General features: G+C 37.4%; 1 protein-coding gene across 3 annotated transcripts in view; it reads right to left on the bottom strand.

Annotated features, from left to right (window-relative positions):
• Window positions 1–12,689, bottom strand: part of LOC133559511 (alpha-1,6-mannosylglycoprotein 6-beta-N-acetylglucosaminyltransferase B-like) — a 373,716-nt gene that overhangs the window by 126,312 nt on the left and 234,715 nt on the right. The window lies entirely within an intron of this gene.

Raw genomic sequence — 12,689 nt, 5'->3', positions numbered from 1 at the left:
CCGGCACCATTAGCTTCTGCTTCATAAAAAGAGGATACGTGTAATTTAATTACAGTTATGGTGGCAGATGGCAAGAGTGACAACCCTGGCAATGGCACCATTACTTTCCTTTTCCATGCAGGGTTTGTATCGAACAAACTTTGGTTGAAAAAAAACAAAAAACAAACGAGAGAAAGTACTGTATATTTCAAACTATAAGTTTGTACTTTTTTCCTACGTTTTAAAACCCGCGGTTTATAAAATTGTGCATCTAATTTATGTATTTTTCTTTGCAAACAGCGCTAATGTTTTGTGTTCAATGGTTTTCATTAAATGGGCTTCACGGTGGGAGAGGGGATAGTGCGTCTGCCTCACAATACGAAGGTGCTGCAGTCCTGGGTTCAATCCCAGGCTCGGGATCTTTTTGTGTGGAGTTTGCATGTTCTCCCCGTGAATGCGTGGGTTCCCTCCGGGTACTCCGGCTTCCTCCCACTTCCAAAAACATGCACCTGGGCATGGGTTGATTGGCAACACTAAATTGGCCCTAATGTGTGAATGTGAGTGTGAATGTTGTCTGTCTATCTGTGTGGGCCCTGCGATGAGGTGGCGACTTGTCCAGGGTGTACACCGCCTTCTGCCCGATTGTAACTGAGATAGGCGCCAGCGCCTCCCGCGACCCCAAAAGGGAATAAGCGGTAGAAAATGGATGGATGGATGGGTTTTCATTAAACCCAAGCAGAGACATTGACGTGGTGTGTTATGGTGCTACCACCCTAGCCAGGGATACGGTGAAGACCTTAATGGCGGAAGACGGTAGTTTTAAGAACTACCACAACGGCTGCGATGGTGGGGGAAGGCTGCAGCAGAAAAGGGTCCCCAGTCATCTTGGACTCCATGCCACTGGACCCTGACCTGATTCTGTCAAAGATCGTCTGTGCACCAGTCTCGCCACAGGCATCCTCCGTAAAGGGATACACCCCTACCAAGAGGATCGTCATACTCGTTCGAGTGACCGCCGATGATTTGGACGTGTTCGCTCACTGCAAAGTGTTGCAAGTTGAAAATGTACTTCCTGTTTTAATGCCTTTAACTGGAAGTAAAACCGTCCGTAAAGTCAGTGGTTGAAAGGATTATTCATTAATTACTCCAAGCAACGTTTGTAAGTTTTACAATTTAACTAAAACGATTCATACTTGCTAAACCGTCCCATGTGTGATGTCTCTGTTTAACCATGAATTTATTTATTAATTACAAACATACATAATATTGTATTACATTATTGTTTCTTTTGTTAATATCTGAGTCCTTTCTGCAAAAAAACAATCCCTAAAAGCGCACAGTTAATGGACAAAGACCCAGGGTGAAAACACACATCATCATATAATATACAAAATACAGTACAATACAATTCCTTTCAAAATTTACCCACAAAATACCCATTTACAATTTCATACCAACCAACCAACAGACAGTAGGAATGTGTTCATGCATATTTGTATGTGCTATCGTAATGTAATTAATAGGGGTGTGGGGAAAAAATCTATTTGAATTTGAATCGCGATTCTCACGTTGTGCGATTCAGAATCGATTCTCATTTTTAAAAAATCGATTTTTTTATTTTCTTATTAATCAATCCAACAAAACAATACACAGCAATACCATAACAATGCAATCCAGATTTCAAAACCAAACCTGACCCAGCAACACTCAGAACTGCAATAAACAGAGCAATTGAGAGGAGACACAAACACGACACAGAAAAAACCAAAGGTAGTGAAACAAAAATGAATATTATCAACAACAGTATCAATATTAGTTATAATTTCAGCATAGCAGAGATTAAAAATCCCTCACTGACATTATCATTAGACATTTATAAAAATAATAAAAAAGAACAATAGTGTCACAGTGGCTTACACTTGCATCGCATTTCATAAGCTTGACAACACACTGTGTCCAATATTTTCACAAAGATATAATACATGATATTTTTGGTTTGTGTAATAGTTGAAACACATTTACATTATTGGAATCAGTTAATAAAACATTGTCCTTTACAATTATAAAAGTGTTTTACAAAAATCTACTACTCTGCTAGCATGTCAGCAGACTGGGGTAGATCCTGCTGAAATCCTATGTATTGAATGAACACTTTTAAATCAGGAAAACAATCATTTTTGAATCGAGAATCAAGTTGAATTGAAAAAAAAAATCGATTTTGAATCGAATCGTGACCCCAAGAATCGATATTGAATCGAATCATGGGACACCCAGACACGCAGCCCTAGTAATTAAGCTAGCATCGTTAGCATTAGCTAATAAACAAACACCTCAACGAGTGTCTGTGTTAGTATTATCAACTTACAATGGCATTCTATTTGTATTTTTCATTTTCACAAATTCCTCAGTAAATTCACCAAGTTATTGAGTTCGTTTAGCTGATTGAATAGCTAGCTTCCGCAGTTAGTGGGTCCATGATGATGAGTTCTGTTTTGTTTCATCAGCCGTTTTACCGCCATGTTACAGACCCCGTTTGGAAACCAAGTATGTAAACAGACATTTACAAAATCCATCCATACATCCATTTCCTACTGCTTGTCCCTCTTGGGGTCGCTTTCTGTGTAAATAACTTGTTTTTTCCACTCACTGGAAAACAATTCACACCGGAAATGTGACCTCTACTCTGCCAGATAAGGAAATCATAGCAAGAAGAGAAAATACAGGAACAAGTGTGGGTGTTTCACAAAGTTAAGACTTCAACATACTGACCGGCAACCGAAGCTTGCATTTCCGAGACTACACTCTTGTCCTTTGAATTGCCTGAAAACGCGATTGTTATTTTTTGTTTGTATGGAAGTATTTCTTTCACCATGACACCTAAGGCATTACTTATGTGGCTTTTGCATGTCTTCTACATGAACGCTTTTAGCTTGAGGCATTCTGCGAACGACCTCATACTGCTTCTATAATGTCCAACTCAACCCCACTAACCCAATTATGAAAATATTCATGGTCCACTGGAAACGTTAATCTTCTAGATATATTCAATGTATCGTTTTTCCGTCATTAACAGACCTGCAACAGATCTCATCCTTTTGAATCCGCTTGGGTGTGACGGTTTAATGCAGCACAGGTGAGTGTGTACCAGCAATGTCAAATCTGCTTGTTCTGTACATCATTTTGGAAGGTTTCAAAATAGAAAGTCCCTCTAGGATCACGCAGGCTTCTTTTGTACTTGGTGTGGTCTAAAATGACTGATTTTACAGCAGCACTCTTAAAAAATTAAAATGTTTTAAAGCATATTTGTTTCAATAATTTTACATTGGCCTGTGATCTTACGAATTTGCAATCAGTGTTTTACGTTTTATATGTATTTTTTATGTATGTCGCTTTGGATAAAGATGTCTGCCAAATACTTAAACATAAACATATATACAGTTAAAGTTAAAGTACCAATGATTGTCACACACACACTAGGTGTGGTGAAATTTGTCCTCTGCATTTGACCCATCCCCTTGATCACCCCCTAGGAGGTGAGGGGAGCAGTGGGCAGCAGCGGTGCCGCGCCCGGGAATCATTTTTGGTGATTTAACCCCCAATTCCAACCCTTGATGCTGAGTGCCAAACAGGGAGGTAATGGGTCCCATTTTTACAGTCTTTGGTATGATTTGGCCGGGGTTTGAACTCACAACCTACCGATCTCAGGGCGGACACTCTAACCAAAAGGCCACTGAACACCTGAAAGTCTTAATATCAGCTAAAACCACCAATCTGTTTCACTGGATTCAGAATAAAACCAAATTCTCTCTTTCCCAACAATGCTAGTATTTGAATATTGTTACTTGAAGACTTATACAATTATACTGTTAAGAAATTATTGTCTTATATTTTGCCTAAAATGACAATGCATCATAATCCGTGGCGGCTGGTGAATTTTGTTTTAAGTAGGGCTGAAAGTTTGTAAACCAAACCCCTTTAGGGGCGTCATCCTCCCCCAGAAGATTTCTTTATGATTTTCGAATACAAATATTGAAAATCTTTGCTCCTTCTCAACTCTGTGGTAATATTCTTTCCACAAAATACAACCAATCGTATGTTAATGTTAAATCTTACTTGTGAAAAGTAATCCCCCGATTCCTATTTTCAACAGTACGCTCTTTTGAGCAGGAAAACGTAGAACACCAGCCCAGCATCTTTGTTTTCTACTTGTCAACTGTCAGTTTAGGCTGCTCGCCGGCTCCTCGTCACCACTTTAAGATGGCGGCCAAATTGCTCGCGTCACAGCAGCCAATGCTGCGTCTACTTATAAGATGTCTATGGTTATGACGTCATTGCAAACACGGCAATCTGTTGCTTCCACTGCAGTTCACTACCTTATTCATACTTCTTGTCAAGTGATTTTTTTTTTAAGCAGGGTTGCATGAGGTACCTACACATAACGTTACGTTAACGTATCACACACAGTAACGTAACGTTAGACGGGGGTCAGCAGCACCGCGTATTTTAGCCACCTACAAAGAGACAAACATAGTCACATAAAGGTCAGTTAAAATGTAAACTATATTAAGAATATGTGTAGATATTGCATAGGACCATGACAAATAAAAATTACAACTCTGTTCATTGTTATGTTCATGTATTTGTTATGTTTTTCATGTATACGCACAGATCAACACACATACAGTATGAGATGAGATCAATGAGATAAGGTAAGAACAGGATAGAAACTGCTGTGGAACTAGTTATAATGCAATATGCCATGGAAATACAAGCTTAACACTTTTGTGCAAATAAGTACAGTTGATCATGTTTTTTCAAATGTGTTTATACTGTAAAGGAATAAGTTATATGTTTAAAATGACTGGTTAATAGTGCTATTATAAAGTGCAATGTAAGCACATTTTTTTTCTTGCAATTTCAAATGCACTTGTTTTAATAAATAAATACAGCATTTTAAAAGCATACATAATCTGTGTTAATATATTAGTCTGTGGTTAAAAGGACTTGAAAGGACTCGAAACTCAAAATGCAGGACTTGGGACTTGACTTGAGACTTTCCGGTCATGACTTCGGACTTGACTGGAGACTTGAGGGCAAAGACTTGAGACTTGTAAAACAATGACGTTGTCCCACTTCTGCTATTTTGTGATTGTTTAGGGCTTAAAATACCTGGTTATGCTGTAGTATTTCCAAAAAACTGCTGCAAAATTTCCCCCAGTGATGCAGTAAAAGTCTATTTGGTTAGACCTGATGTTCCCAAACGTTTGACGTGTGGAACACATTGGGTTAAAATATTTTAGCCTGAGGCTAAAATATTTTGTGCCTACAATGCCTCCAGAAAGCATTCATACCACCTCACCTTTACCATTTGTTTTATGTTACAGCCTTATTCCAAAATGTAAATAATCAATGTGTTTACTCAGAATTCTACACACAATCCCCTATAACTTTATTTTTTCTCCAAATGTATTAAAATAAAAAACTGAAAAATACTGAAAAACATGACATAAATATTCACAATCCTTACTCCCTGATCTACAACAACAGGATATCCCAAACCGATTGGACAAGAGGGATTAAAATAAAACCTTTCTTCTGTTATTAAAAAAAAAAAAAATACATTTAAAAGTTATATATATATATATATATATATATATATATATATATATATATATATATATATATATATATATATATATATATATACTGTAGATATATATTTATATATATTAGGGCTGCGAATCTTTAGGTGTCCCACGATTCGATTCAAAAAATCAATTCTTGGGGTCGCGATTCGATTATAGATCGATTTTTCCAATTCAACGCGATTCTCGATTCAAAAACGATATTTTTCCGATTCAAAACGATTCTGTATTCATTCAATACATAGGATTTCAGCAGGATCTACCCCAGTCTGCTGACATGCTAGCAGAGTAGTAGATTTTTAAAAAAAAGCTTTCATTATTATAAAGGACAATGTTTTATCAACTGATTGCAATAATGTACATTTGTTTTAACTACTAAACGAACCAAAAATATGACTTATTTTATCTTTGTGAAAACATTGGACACAGTGTGTTGTCAAGCTTGTGAGATGCGATGCAAGTGTAAGCCACTGTGACACTATTGTTCTTTTTTTAAATTTTTTATAAATGTCTAATGATAATGTCAATGAGGGATTTGTAATCACTGCTATGCTGAAATTATAACTAATATTGATACTGTTGTTGATAATATTCATTTTTGTTTCACTACTTTTGGTTTGTTCTGTGTCGTGTTTGTGTCTCCTCTCAATTTCTCTGTTTATTTCAGGGTCAATAAGTGTTGCTGGGTCAGGTTTGGTTTTGGAATTGGATTGTATTGTTATGGTATTGCTGTGTATTGTTTTGTTGGATTGATTAAAAAAAACAAAAACGATTTTTTTAAAAATGAAAAACGATTCTGAATGGCACAACGTGAGAATCGCGATTCAAATTCGAATCAATTTTTTCTCACACCCCTAATATATATATATATATATATATATATATATATATATATATATATATATATATATATATATATATATATTTTTGTATTTTGTTTTTTTTTAAATTTGGGACATCCTGCAGGCCAGATTAGGGATGCTGGATACAACCCGCAGTTTGGGGACCCCAGATCTAGACAGTTAAATTACGTTGACGCGCTGCTGGGATTTATTCAATTGGCCAAAATGTCAATGAATGGCCAAAATGTGCGGGGTAATGTGCAGGGCTTGGACAAATTAGCAAGGCTGTGCATATTAGCTGGGATTGGTTACATTTTTGTGATCTGGCGCAGTTGCAGCATCCTGGAGGGGCTAATTAATATCATGAAACGGCCCTCTGAGGGCTTCTGTGACTGCGAAGTGGCCAACGATGAAAATGCGTTTGACACCGCTGCCTTACTGTTTGCTGCGTCGTCCTCAAGTTGCAGGCATTCCCGTGCACATTGGTGCGTGTTTAACAGTTCAGGCTCGATCGTAACTTTTGTTTATGTTCCAACAGATTGCACCATGTTTACCTTCCCTTTCTGTGAGAACATAAGGCAACTGTTCAGAGCGACCCACAGCTGTGATTTGTCTTGGTAAATGGGAGAACGATGAGGAATAAATGAGTGAATGACTAATCTCTGTAAATGGAAACAAGGAAGTGAAGACGTTGGGGGATGTTTGATTGCTTAGACAGTCGTGTTGTGTTTGAGTGCTGCTGGTACAAATTGATCGGCCAAAATGTGCGGGGAAATTGCAGGGATCGGACAAAATTGCGAGGCTGCGTGCAATTTGCGAAATCCTGGTGCGCCTGAATGAAGGAAAATTCATTACGATCATCTTTCGCTTCTTGCTAGATGGCAGAGAAAAGTTTGCTTGCACAAACACCTACATGTGTGTGTCAGTGTTTGTGCTCGGTGGACCCTTGTGAAGGTCAGAGCAGGCTGATGGAATTTCACAGGTGGCATCACAAGCTGGCACTGTCATCCGGCACGGCTTCACCCTCAAATTCACCTTCACCTTCACACAATCTACAGCCATTCCTTAAAACCCAGCAGAGTCATTTGGACTTTTGCAACACAAAAAAAAACTTGATGCAATCCTTTCTGAAGTGACTTGCACACCAATGTTCATAGAAGATATCTTTGCCCAAAAAAAGACAGAACCAATACACACTATGATGCCATGACTCACATATGAACTTGAAGTGCCATCCCATTCCTAACCCATAGGGTTCAATATGATGTCGGTCCACCTTTTGCAGCTATTACAGCTTCCACTCTTCTGGGAAGGCTGTCCACAAGGTTACGGAGTGTGTTTATAGCAATTTTCGACCATTCTTCCCAAAAGGCATTGGTGAGGTCACACAAAAAGGCCTGGCTCTCAGTCTCTGTTCTAATTCATCCTAAATGTGCTCTATCGGGTTTAGGTCAGGACTCTGTGCAGGCCAGTCAAGTTCATCCACACCAGACTCGGTCATCCATGTCTTTATGGACCTTGCTTTGTGCACTGGTGCACAGTCCTATTGGAAGAGGAAGGGGCTCGCTCCAAACTGTTCCCACAAGGTTGGGAGCATGGAATTGTCCAAAATGTTTTGGTATCCTGGAGCACACAGAGTTCCTTTCACTAGAACTATAGGGCCAAGCCCAACTCCTGAAAAACAACCCCTCAGCACAAAACAGTCTGAAATGCATCACTCTCCTAGAAACCTCCAAACCCAGACTCGTCCATCAGATTGACAGATGGAAAAGTGTGATTAATCACTCCAGAGAACACGTCTCCACTGCTCTAGAGTCCAGTGGCGATGTGCTTTACACCAGAGGTCCCCAACCACCGGGCCGCGGCGCGGTACCGGGCCGTGGCCCGATTGGTACTGGGCCGCAGAATAATTTTTTATTAAAAAAAATATATATATATTATTTTTTCAATTAAATCAACATAAAAAACACAATATACACTTAAAATTAGTGCACTGACCACAAAAACGTCCCATTTTCATGACAAAAACGTCCCTTTTTCATGACAAAGAATGAAAAAAAAAAAAAAAAAAAAAAAAAAGGACCGCGGTATAAATTATTAAGCGTTGACCGGTCCGCGGATACAAAAAGGTTGGGGACCACTGCTTTACACCACTGCATCCATTGCTTTGCATTGAACTTGGTGATGCATGACTTAGATACAGCTGCTCGGCCATGGAAACCCATTCCAAGAAGGTCTCTGCGTACTGTACGTGGGCTAATTGGAAGGTCACATGAAGTTTGGCGCTTTGTGGCTGAGTTGCTGTTGTTCAAAAACTCTTCAACCTTATTGAAAAGAGGATATTTTTCATCTCAGTATGTTAATCATGACTGACCTAATCATCTGTTACAAGAACTACAGTATTAATGATTCACTGAAAAAGAAGACATTAAATGAACGTATGTATTTGTTAATACTCAGAAATGGGAAAGGGGTAGGATGAATAAAGCTTTGCTCCTTCCTACTCCTTTTTGGACATGATGTAAAGAGAAATGATATGAAATTGTGTGATGTATTATACTGTAAGTGTGTTCATGTTTAAAATAAACTACAAAAAAAAGAAAGAAAAGAACGAAAAACACTGGCTAAGTCTGGAAACAAACTGCAAAGCAAATAATGCCAGTCAGTAAAATTGCATCCATTACACACAGCAGCCATCATGCACCCTTAAGAACTGCAGCTCACTTTCAGTCTTCACAACAGAACTGTGCTGATAAAAGAACATTTAAAAAAAAAAGTACCTTACATAAGCACTAGGTACTTAAAGGGGCGGTATAGCTCGGTTGGTAGAGCGGCCGTGCCACCAACTTGAGGGTTGCAGGTTCGATCCCCGCTTCCGCCATCCTAGTCACTGCCGTTGTGTCCTTGGGCAAGACACTTTACCCACCTGCTCCCAGTGCCACCCACACTAGTTTAAATGTAACTTAGATATTAGGTTTCACTATGTAAAGCGCTTTGAATGACTAGAGAAAAGCGCTATATAAACATGATTCACTTCACTTAAATAACTTATTAGTACATTTATGTCACAAAATTAATATGCTTTGTCTTAAAATACCAATCAAAATTGTCCGATGATGTATTGGACTAATGAATGTAAGGGTTTTTTAAAGTCCTACTGAAACCCACTACTACCGACCACGCAGTCTGATAGTTTATATATCAATGATGAAATATTAACATTTCAACACATTCCAATACGGCCGGTTTAGTTTAATAAATTGCAATTTTAAATTTCTCGTGAAATGTCCTGTTGAAAACGTCGACGAATGCTGACGTGTACGCGTGACGTCACGGACTGTAAGGAAATATTAGCGCTGCGCACACACACAGCTAAAAGTCGTCTGCTTTAACCGCATAATTACACAGTATTTTGGACATCTGTGTTGCTGAATCTTTTGCAATTTGTTCAATTAATAATGGAGACGTCAAACTAGAAAGATGGAGTTGGGAAGCTTTAGCCTTTATCCACACAAACACACAGTGAGTCCTTGTTTAAAATTCCCGGAGGTGAAACTTTACTATGGATCAGTGCGGTCGAGCGAACATGGATCCCGACCACATGTCAACCAGCAGTTTTCTGTGAGAAAATTGTGGTAAAAAGTCGCCACTTACTGGAGATCAGCTAAGCTTGTGCCATCCATACAGCTGTCGTCGACTTCCATCAGACATTGGTCTCAAGACACCCGTGGACAGACCCCTCTGACTATTAGGTACTATTAAACTCACTAAAACACTAGCAACACAATAGAAAGATAAGGGATTTCCCAGAATTATCCTAGTAAATGTGTCTAAAAAAATCTCAATCCGTCCCAATGCAATCGCGTTTTTTTTTTTTAAACTAGATTTAAAAAAAAAAAACATTTCTAGTCTGTCGCTATCAATATCCTCAAACGCGAATCTTTCATCCTCTCTTAAATTAATGGAGAAATTGTCGTTTTCTCAGTCCGAATAGCTCTTTTTGTTGGAGGCTCCCATTAAAAACAATGTGAGGATGTGAGGAGCCATCAACATGTGACGTCATCGTCTGTGACTTCCGGAAAAGGCAGGGCTTTTCTGTTAGCGACCACAAGTTGCAAACTTTATCGTCGATGTTCTCTACTAAATGCTTTCAGCAAAAATATGGCAATATCGCGAAACGATCAAGTATGACACATAGAATGGACCTGCTATCCCCGTTTGAATAAGAAAATCTAATTTCAGTAGGCCTTTAAGTAAATAAAGGATTTTTATTTTTTTTTACGTTCACTTTCATTTATATTGCTGGTTTACAATATTCTTTTTAAAATGTGTGTAGTTATTGTTTGGTTTACACTGATTCGAGGGTCATAACCTTGGAAGTCATTTTTAAGTGAATTTAAATTGTACAAGTTGTTGTTGTAGAAGCCACAGCTGATAAAAGGTAATGGTGGATCATTGGGGTCTTATTGGGAACGTAACTGTAAGCCGAACCAAAAACTGTGACAAGATCCGAACAATGGATGTTGTGAAACTGTCCGCCCCTATAACGAAGATGAATTTCTTTGAGTTTCATGGTATTTCTTCAAAACTAAATGTGACTGCTGACTTGAATGGCTTCTCTGATGAGCTAAATAGAACAAAAAGAAGTACCTTTTGTATTCAAATTCACCCCATAATATGTAAGAAGTGGATCCTGGTGTTTGGTTGACTCTTCTATTCCATTCAACTCTTACAAAAGTGACTTGAAAACACATTTTAGCGTAAATAATAATAGTCTATAAGAAAGACTAACATTACTGTGACTGTGGTCTATTTATTCATCATTCTTTTTCAGAGTTAATATCTGCTTTCTTCAATCGACACGAATCCAAACAGGAGAATTGAATGAAATCGCTGGCCCGCCCTTTGGAATTACACATGCAGCACGTTTCTATCGAAGACATCGGTTGTGGCAAAGAGAAACAGTTGTGGAACATTACTAAGAAGTCCTAAGGCACTTTGGGGTCATACTGATTTGAATTGACACATTTATGTATTTTTTTAACACTGTTTAGAGCAGGGGTCACCAACCTTTTTTGAAACCAAGAGCTACTTCTTGGTTACTGATTAATGCGAAGGGCTACCAGTTTGATACACACTTAAATAAACTGCCAGAAATAGCCAATTTGCTAAATTTACTTTTAACTCTATGTTATCATTAATAATTAATGATATTTATCTTAGTGGAAACACTGATCATCTTAATGATTTCTCAGAATAAATATAAACTATGAAACATAGTTTATCTTCAATTTCGACTCTTTAAAATTCGAAATTCAACCGAAAAAAAGAAGAGAAAAACTAGCTAATTCGAATCTTTTTGAAAAAAAACAAAACAAAAAAAAGAATTATTGAACGTCATTAGTTATTTTTCCTGATTAAGATTAATTTTAGAATTTTGATGACATGTTTTAAATAGGTTAAAATCCAATCTGCACTTTGTTAGAATATATAACAAATTGGACAACGCTATATTTCTAACAAAGACAAATCATTATTTCTTCTAGATTTTCCAGAACAACATTTTTCTAAGAAATTCAAAATTCTTTGAAATAAGATTTAAATTTGATTCTACAGATTTTCTAAATTTGCCAGAATATTTTTTTTTAATTTTAATCATAATAAGTTTGAAGACATATTTCACAGATATTGTTTGTCGAAAAAACAGAAGCTAAAATTAAAAATTAAATAAAATGTTTTTTTATTATTTTTTACAATAAAAAAAAGTAAATTTACTTGAACATTGATTTAAATTGTCAGGAAAGAAGAGGAAGGAATTTAAAAGGTAAAAATGTATATGTAATTAAAAATCCTAAAATAATTTTTAAGGTTGTATTTTTTCTCTGAAATTTTCTTTCTGAAAGTTATAAAAAGCAAAGTAAAACAATAAATGAATGTATTTAAAAAAGTGAAGACCAAGGCTATTAAAATATATTTTTAGATTTTCTAATTCTATTTGAGTTTTGTCTCTCTTAGAATTAAAAATGTCAAGCAAAGGGAGACCAGCTTGCTAGTAAATAAATACAATTTAAAAAATAGAGGCAGCTCACTGGTAAGTGCTGCTATTTGAGCTATTTTTAGAACAGGCCAGCGGGCGACTCATCTGGTCCTTACGGGCTACCTGGTGCCCGCGGGCACGCCGTTGGTGACCCCTGGTTTAAAGAATTCAATACAATTTGTGTTC

Source organism: Nerophis ophidion, linkage group LG01 (genome assembly GCF_033978795.1).
Source record: "Nerophis ophidion isolate RoL-2023_Sa linkage group LG01, RoL_Noph_v1.0, whole genome shotgun sequence".
NCBI lineage: Eukaryota > Metazoa > Chordata > Actinopteri > Syngnathiformes > Syngnathidae > Nerophis > Nerophis ophidion.
Note: the sequence above shows the minus strand (reverse complement) of the source record. Positions and strands in the feature narration are given on the sequence as shown.